This window comes from Carya illinoinensis, chromosome 3, assembly GCF_018687715.1.
Source record: "Carya illinoinensis cultivar Pawnee chromosome 3, C.illinoinensisPawnee_v1, whole genome shotgun sequence".
In the NCBI taxonomy this organism is placed as follows: Eukaryota; Viridiplantae; Streptophyta; class Magnoliopsida; order Fagales; family Juglandaceae; genus Carya; species Carya illinoinensis.
In genome coordinates this window covers 15502312-15510000 of record NC_056754.1, presented here as the reverse complement: position 1 = coordinate 15510000, position 7689 = coordinate 15502312, and the positions used below count along the sequence as shown (strand labels likewise).

Below are 7689 nucleotides of genomic sequence, written 5' to 3'. Positions count from 1 at the left end.
CAGCAGACCATTCACATTCGGTTGGGCAGCACTTTACAGCAGATGGCCTCATTCGGATCACATGCACACATGAAAAGTGCAAACACATCTGGACTCAACAAACCACACACATGCAGATCACTCGGAAGCTGCTGCAGCAAAGAAAAAGAAACTCACACATGCATGACAGCAGGAACATTCACACACCCACTCACTCGGACCATGCAGTGGATTCACACCAGCTCACACGCAGAAAAGAACAGAACCATGCACATGCAGCAGCAGATTCTATTTCTTTCTTTCTTTCGTTTAAGCTGGACAGCAGGAGATGAGTATTTAAGGAGCTAGAGGCAGCAACACAAAGGGAGAGTTTTTTTTTCTCGGGCAGTAGTTAGTTTTCGAAGTTTGATAGCTTAGCTTAAAGTTTTCTTTCATGCTTTTCGTTCAGACATAGGGGAGTTGAGTAGGAGTTCAGTGCGTGGATAGCTTAGCTTAAAGTTTTTTTTATGCTTTTCATTCAGACTTTGAAGTTGTTTTCGGGAGCAGCAAGTTTCAGTTTTTGTTTTCTTAATTTATTTTCTGTTTAGAAGGAGCAGCAAGTTTCAGTTTTTGTTTTCTTAATTTATTTTCTGTTTAGAAGGAGCAGCAAGTTTCAGTTTTTGTTTTCTTAATTTATTTTCTGTTTAGAAGGAGCAGTAAGTTTCAGTTTTTTTTGTTTTCTTAATTTATTTTCTGTTTAGAAGGAGCAGCAAGTTTCAGTTTTTGTTTTCTTAATTTATTTTCTGTTTAGAAGGAGCAGCAAGTTTCAGTTTTTGTTTTCTTAATTTATTTTCTGTTTAGAAGCAGCAGCAAGTTTCAGTTTTTGTTTTCTTAATTTATTTTCTGTTTAGAAGGAGCAGCAAGTTTCAGTTTTTTTGTTTTCTTAATTTATTTTCTTTATTTTCTGTTTAGAAGAAGCTTCATTAAGTATTAGAAATTGTTTTAGAAGTTTTTAATTAAGTGTACTAGTTTAATTTATTGCAATAAGGGTTTGGTAGAGAGCTTTTGTTTTTGTTTTAGTTGGGTAATTTAATTGTTGTTTACTTATTTCATGTTATTTATTTTTATTGTTTCATTAAGCTTTCATTTTAATAGTGATTACAATTGTTATGGTTTAAATTGAGAATTTGTGATACAATGATAAACCCTAGAATATTGGTTTTACGCATTTTCAATTTTCAATGCATATTTTGATTACTTTCCAATCTAGTTTAATTCTTAATTTAATTTTATTAATCTCTGAATTTAATTTGTTAGTCATTTACATTTCAATCCGACAATCAAACATCTAAAAATATGAATCTAGTCCATGACTAGTAACCTCTTCCATCCATTATACATATCATCCTATTGTTTGCTCTTTGTGAAGGTTTTTTTTACATTTTTTTCAACAAGTTTAATTTTAAGCAACTTTCCCTGAGGAGACGATCTAGGAATTTATTCCTAATTATTACACGACATCCTCCTGCACTTGGGATAGCATTAGTGCTACTCATTTTTGAGTGAGTCAATAACTCACCCCCTTATCTCCAAATATTTTTCAGATGATATGGATGGTACAGCTGAGGACCAAGAATAGATATTTGTGAATGTGAATGTGGAAGGTTCAGATGATGGGAATAGAGTGTTGAATTCTTTAGGGTACTGTTAATAGAAGGACTTTCTGTTGTTCCTTAGATTTGTTATTGTTTCTAAACTTAGTAAGACTTACGGATTTTTTTTTGGTTGTTTTGTTGGGACAAATGGGAAATTGTGGACCCTTTGATTTATGATATTCATGGAAATGACTATATGGACATCATTAAGCGTTAGTCGTGGAAAATGATATTTTTTATTATTTTTGAAGTCTTTAAGGATTTTTAGATTTGATGATAAGCAAGTTTATAAGTGACAGGTAGTAATTTTTCGACCCATACAGGACCGGGGCGTTACAGTTGGTATCAGAGCCAGGTTAGAAGTTCTGTAAACTATGGTATGTGAGATTTTGGAGCTTAGACAAATTTTTGAAAGTTATTTTCAGATTTGATGGTGGATTGGAGAGGACGATAAGAAATAATTTTTGTTGGTATTTTAGGACTTAGAATTTTCAGATGTTAAGAATGATTTTGAGGTGTAGAATATATAGGTTTATGAGTTGGTTTCATGATAGTTGAGGTTTGTTTTGATTCTGGAAAATTTTATACAAAGAATTGATGGGGTTAAACGTTTATATTTTGAAGAGAGAGCTATACTAATGTTGCATGATCCTTTTGCTGTTATTTTATTGGTGCTAGTATAACTCTAAAGTATTATATGTATATATATATATATATATGTTTACTTTATGGCTTCCGCTGTTTCTTTTCTTTATATTTTATGTTTAAATAAACTCTATATCTTGGAAACATTTATTAAAGGTTCAAGTTTTCAGGATGCCACCTCGTCGTTGGTAACAAAGTATGTCGGATTTGAATGCAACCGATAATGAAAGGAAAGCAAACCCGAGTGCTTTTGAGGTACTTTGAGCAGCGGCACACCAATTAATTGATGATCTCGTGCAGAATCCCCTAGGTCGCCAACACAATTATAATGAAGGAAGCTGTACCATGGAACAATTCAACCGATTGCACCCCCCTTCTTTTGATGGGAGGGGTGAGCCAACTCTGGTGGAGGATTGGATTCAAGATATTGAGGAGTTATTCGAGTCTTGACCTACACAAATGAACAGAAGGTGGCTTACGCCACCTTAAGCTGACCGGAGAGGCGAGAAGATGGTGGATTTCTGAAAGAACCATCAGAGAAGCTGAACGGATAGAAATAGTCAGTTGGACACACTTCAAGCATGTTTTTCTGGAGCGCTTTTTCCCAAGCTCAGTTAGAGATGACAAGGCTATGGAATTTGCCACTCTGGTCCAAGGAGCTATGTCAGTTCACCAATATGCAGCCAGATTTATGGAGTTGGCATGTTTTGCTGCATATCTACTTCTAGATGAGGAGTAGAAGTGTCGTAAGTTTGAGCAGGGACTGAACAAAAAGATTTATGAGCGAGTGGTGGGTTTCCAAATCCAAAATTTTTCAAAGATGGTGAATAAAGCTATAGTGTTTGAGCGAAGCCTTCAAAGAAGCGCTGCACTGCATAAGCAAAGGAAGAGGACTACTCCATCTGGGTATCATTCTGGCATGGACCAAGGATCGTGGAAAAGGAGGAATGAAGGTAGTAGCTCGAGTAAGAGACCAGTTCCGGGTAACCAATAGCCATATCATTGTAGAACATGCGACCGAGTGCACGCTGGACAATGCAGGAAGGAGGCAGGCCTATGTTTCCGTTGTGGCAAATCGGGCCACTATCTTAGGGACTGCACGTTACATTTGGATAGCAACAAAACCCCTTTACCACCACCACCACCCAGGGTTGGAGGGACACTAGAAGGTAGTAATCAACGTCCTACTGCACCTGCTCGAGTCTTTGCATTGACTCCTAGAGAGGCGGAAGACAGGAGTGATGTGATTGCTGGTATGACTTCTTTGATTTGTTTTAAGTTATTAAGTGTTGGCTATCGTTAAAAACTTTAATATTTTAGTTCTTGGATAATGATGAGCATGATGACAGGTACCCTTTCTTTGTTTTCTAATAACGCTACTGTGTTATTTGATTTGGGAGCGACACATTCTTTTGTTTCCATGGCTTATTCTAAATTTTGCACTTTACAAACTGAAAAGTTGTAGCACAAGTTAGTGGTTTTGACCCCAACAGGAAATTCGGTAGTCTGTGATAAGATTTTATCGGGGTGTCCTTTATCAATTGAAGGAAGACTAATGCCAGCTAATTTAATAGTGTTTCACATGATTGGATTTGATGTAATTTTGGGTATGGACTGGCTGGCATCTTACCATGCTAGTATTGATTGTTTTAAAAAAGAAGTGGTGTTTAGACCACCAAAAGAAAGTGAGTTTCGATTTACAGGGTCGAAAGTGAGGTTGCATCTACCCACCATATCTACCATTCAGGTTGGAAAACTGATACGTGATGGTTGTCTGGGATTCTTAGCTTGCATGGTACAAGCACCAAAAGAGGAGTTGAAGTTAGAACAGATACGTAAGTGATTATCCAGAGGTTTTCCCAAAAGATTTACCTGGACTACCGCATGAGCGGGAGGTAGAGTTTGCTATTGATTTAGTACCAGGCACGGTACCCCTATCAAAAGCACCTTACTGGATGGCACCGTCTGAATTAGCAGAACTCAAGGAGCAGTTGCAAGATTTATTAGACAAGGGTTTTATTAGGCCCAGTGTGTCACCTTGGGGAACTCCTACTCTTTTTGTGAAGAAGAAGGACAGATCGATGAGAATGTGCATTGATTACAGGGAGCTTAATCGAGTGACCATAAAGAATAAGTACCCACTACCCCGTATAGATGATTTATTCGATCAGCTTCAAGGTGCTCAGGTATTTTCTAAGATTGATCTTCGATCTGGGTACCATCAATTGAGGATCAGGGCGGAAGACGTGGCTAAGACAGCTTTCAGGACTCATTATGGTCATTATGAGTTTCTGGTCATGCCTTTTGGCCTGACTAATGCCCCAGCAGTATTCATGGATTTGATGAACAGGGTGTTCCATGAATTTTTAGATAAGTTTGTGGTTGTCTTTATTGGTGACATACTGATATACTCCAAAAGCAAGATTGAGCATGAAGAACATTTGAAGATGGTACTCGGGACACTCAGAGAGAAAAAGTTATTTGCTAAATTGAAGAAGTGTGAATTTTGGTTAGATTCAATCGCATTTCTGGGGCATGTGGTTTCAAAAGATGGTATTTCAGTGGACCCAGGGAAAGTGGAAGCAATATTAAATTGGTCGGCACCGAAGAATGTTCATGAGGTTAGAAGTTTCTTGGGATTGGCAGGTTACTACCGTCAATTCATTAATGGCTTCTCCAGGATAGCATTTCCTCTCACTGCAGTCACTAGAAAGAATACCAAGTTTGAATAGACAACAAAGTGTGAGGAAAGTTTCCAAGAGTTGAAACATAGATTAGTGGCAGCTCTGGTGTTAACAGTCCTTAGGGGAGGAGACCATGGTGCACACCGTAATCAAATGTTTACTGTCTAAATGGAAATGTGATTTTTGGCGTGAGTGGTTAAACTGATGTCATTTTTTGTGTAAATTTATAAAGAAAGGGTATTTTGGTCTTTTTGCATTGTTGCTGTTCTTGTTGGTTGTATGCCTCGAGTTTGAAATGCTTGGTTGTGGACTGTGTTTTCTTGTTGAGATTGCAAAATCTCATGTGGTATTTCCACCTGCAGTTCCGTCTCATGGAACCGTACATTTCGATGCAGAGGGTGGATTTGAGTACGATGGACCGACCCCACCAAAGGAGTGACGACTTGGTGTATTCTTATTTTGTGATTTGAGAGATTTGCCTTTATTTTACTTGGATCAGTTGGATAACTATATTAACTTTGTGAAGATTTTCTTTCAATTGGGTTGTAGACTTTAACTTTCTGGTACTTAGCTTGAATTTGCCTTTACATTTTTTCAATGCGTATATTTAACTTGTACACATATTGCATGTTTATAGACACTTGCACTCTGCGATGGGATGTGTGCATGTGCCATCACACCGGTATAGAAACTCTTACCAAATCACACGTGGGGGTCGAGGGCGCCACAAGTGGTATGAGAGCAAATCGGCTCTGGGTAAAACCAAAAGTCACTTAGGTGTGGTACTAGAAATTTAGACTTTAATCTCCAAAGATGTTTGGATTATGTTTTAGGAGTGGAGGAATGAGTTGGAATAATGGGTTGCATTTGTACAAGCGAAGATGGTGAGACCTAGGTTCCCATGTGACGACTCCTTTGGTCAATCTCCTGAAGATGAACTACCACAAGGTGATGGAAACTACGCATTGGGTGTGAGGGTTGAGACAATGGAAACCTTTGTGGAGTAGGCTGTAACAGATGAAGATGGAGGGAGAACTTTTGGGAGGTAGTTTATGAGTTGCATAGTCATGAAGGTAAGGGTAATAGAGACAACTAAAAGTCTGCAAGATAGAATAAGAAGGAGACTTACCAAATAGAATAAGGAGACTTATCGGGTAGCACTCCCACCATCTCTAGCGGGGGGTGCATAATGTATTCCATGTTTCCATGTTGAGGAAGTACATCCCCGACCCCACTCACATTCTTGACTATGAGCCATTACAGATTCAAGAAGATTTCACTTATGCTAAAGAACCAATTTGTATAATAGAAAGGAAAGCACATGTATTATGGACTCGGACCATTCCTATGGTTAAGGTGTTATGGAATAATCACGCTGCAAATGAAGCATCTTGGGAACTTGAGGAAGAGATGCGAGATAAACACTCACGACTTTTTGACGAGAGCTTTGATATCATATAGTAAATTCCAAGGACGGAATTTTTTTTTAGGGGGGAAGGATGTAAAGCCCAGGCCGTGGCCCATGTTAGAGGAAAGCCTAATATTATCCCTTGAAGTGGTGTCGTTTCAGGTAAGGCATAAAGCCTCATTTTCCTTCTCCATCAGTTTTCTTTTCTTCACTTTTTGGTTTCAGTTTCTTCAAGTTCCACATTTCTTTTTCTCCTCTCAATTTCAGACCTTTTCAGTTCTCATTAGGCTCTTTCCTTCTCACGCCATTCTACCTTCCTTGTGTTTTTCTTGCTGCATTTTTTTTTAGCATTTTGTAAGCCAGTAATTTTTTTTCTCTCCAGATCTCTTCTCTCTCACTTTCCTCTTTTTTTTCCTGGGTATTTATTTTCTTGTTTTTTTTTTTCCTTTTCTTTTCTTTCTTTCTTCTTCTCTGGTAGATTTCTTTCAATTTCAGATGTTCGCTCTTCCACTCGGTTTCTATTTTTTTTCCTTTTTTTTTCTGCAAAGTTATTTTTTTTCTGTTAGAAAATGATATGAATGTGTTCAGCACGTGCTTTGATATGATATGAATATGTAAAACCTTTGGCATGCTTATCTGTTTTTCTTCTGATTCTGAATAGGGTTCTGATATGATGATACTCGTTCACGTGATATGGTTGGTACCAACATGATATGATATGAGTGCAACCACTTTGGAAACAAAATGGTCTTTTATGTGTTCTTTCCTGTGTGCACACTCGAGGCTTCGAGATTGAAAAAGGGAAAGTTTCACAATATGATACTGCCTGGTTTTGCCACTGGGGATAGCACAACCCTACCACGGGGGTTAAACATGGTATATGATTCGATACGATACAATATGTTATGATAAGATGAGAATGATCAGTTATGTTATGCCAAAGTGTATTTGAATATAAACAGTTGTTTTATTCCAAATATGAAAAGATTAAAATGGCGCTCTATTTTTTTCTGATAATATGTTTTAGGATCTGCATATGAAAATGAAATGTTTCTGTTTCCTACATATGAAACTCTATGAAAATGCTCATGTTGTACACACTAGTATATGTGCTTTGCTTACTAAGTCGTTGATAACTCACCCCCTTATCTCCAAATATTTTTCAGATGATATGCATGGTACAACTGAGAACCAAGAATAGAAATTTGTGAATGTGAATGTGGAAGGTTCAGATGATGGGAATAGAGTGTTGAATTCTTTAGGGTACTGTTAATAAAAGGACTTTCTATTGTTCGTTAGAGTTGTTATTGTTTCTGAACTTAGTAAGACTTACGGATTT

General features: G+C 37.6%; 1 long non-coding RNA gene and 1 pseudogene across 1 annotated transcript in view; both read left to right on the top strand.

The window, feature by feature from the left end:
• LOC122303449 overlaps positions 1–600 on the top strand; it is a 4470-nt gene extending 3870 nt beyond the window's left edge. The window contains exon 2 of the long non-coding RNA XR_006240686.1: positions 1–600. This exon is cut by the window's left edge and continues 603 nt beyond it. This is a non-coding gene — a long non-coding RNA (uncharacterized LOC122303449).
• LOC122304544 overlaps positions 1–7689 on the top strand; it is a 35970-nt pseudogene that overhangs the window by 27476 nt on the left and 805 nt on the right.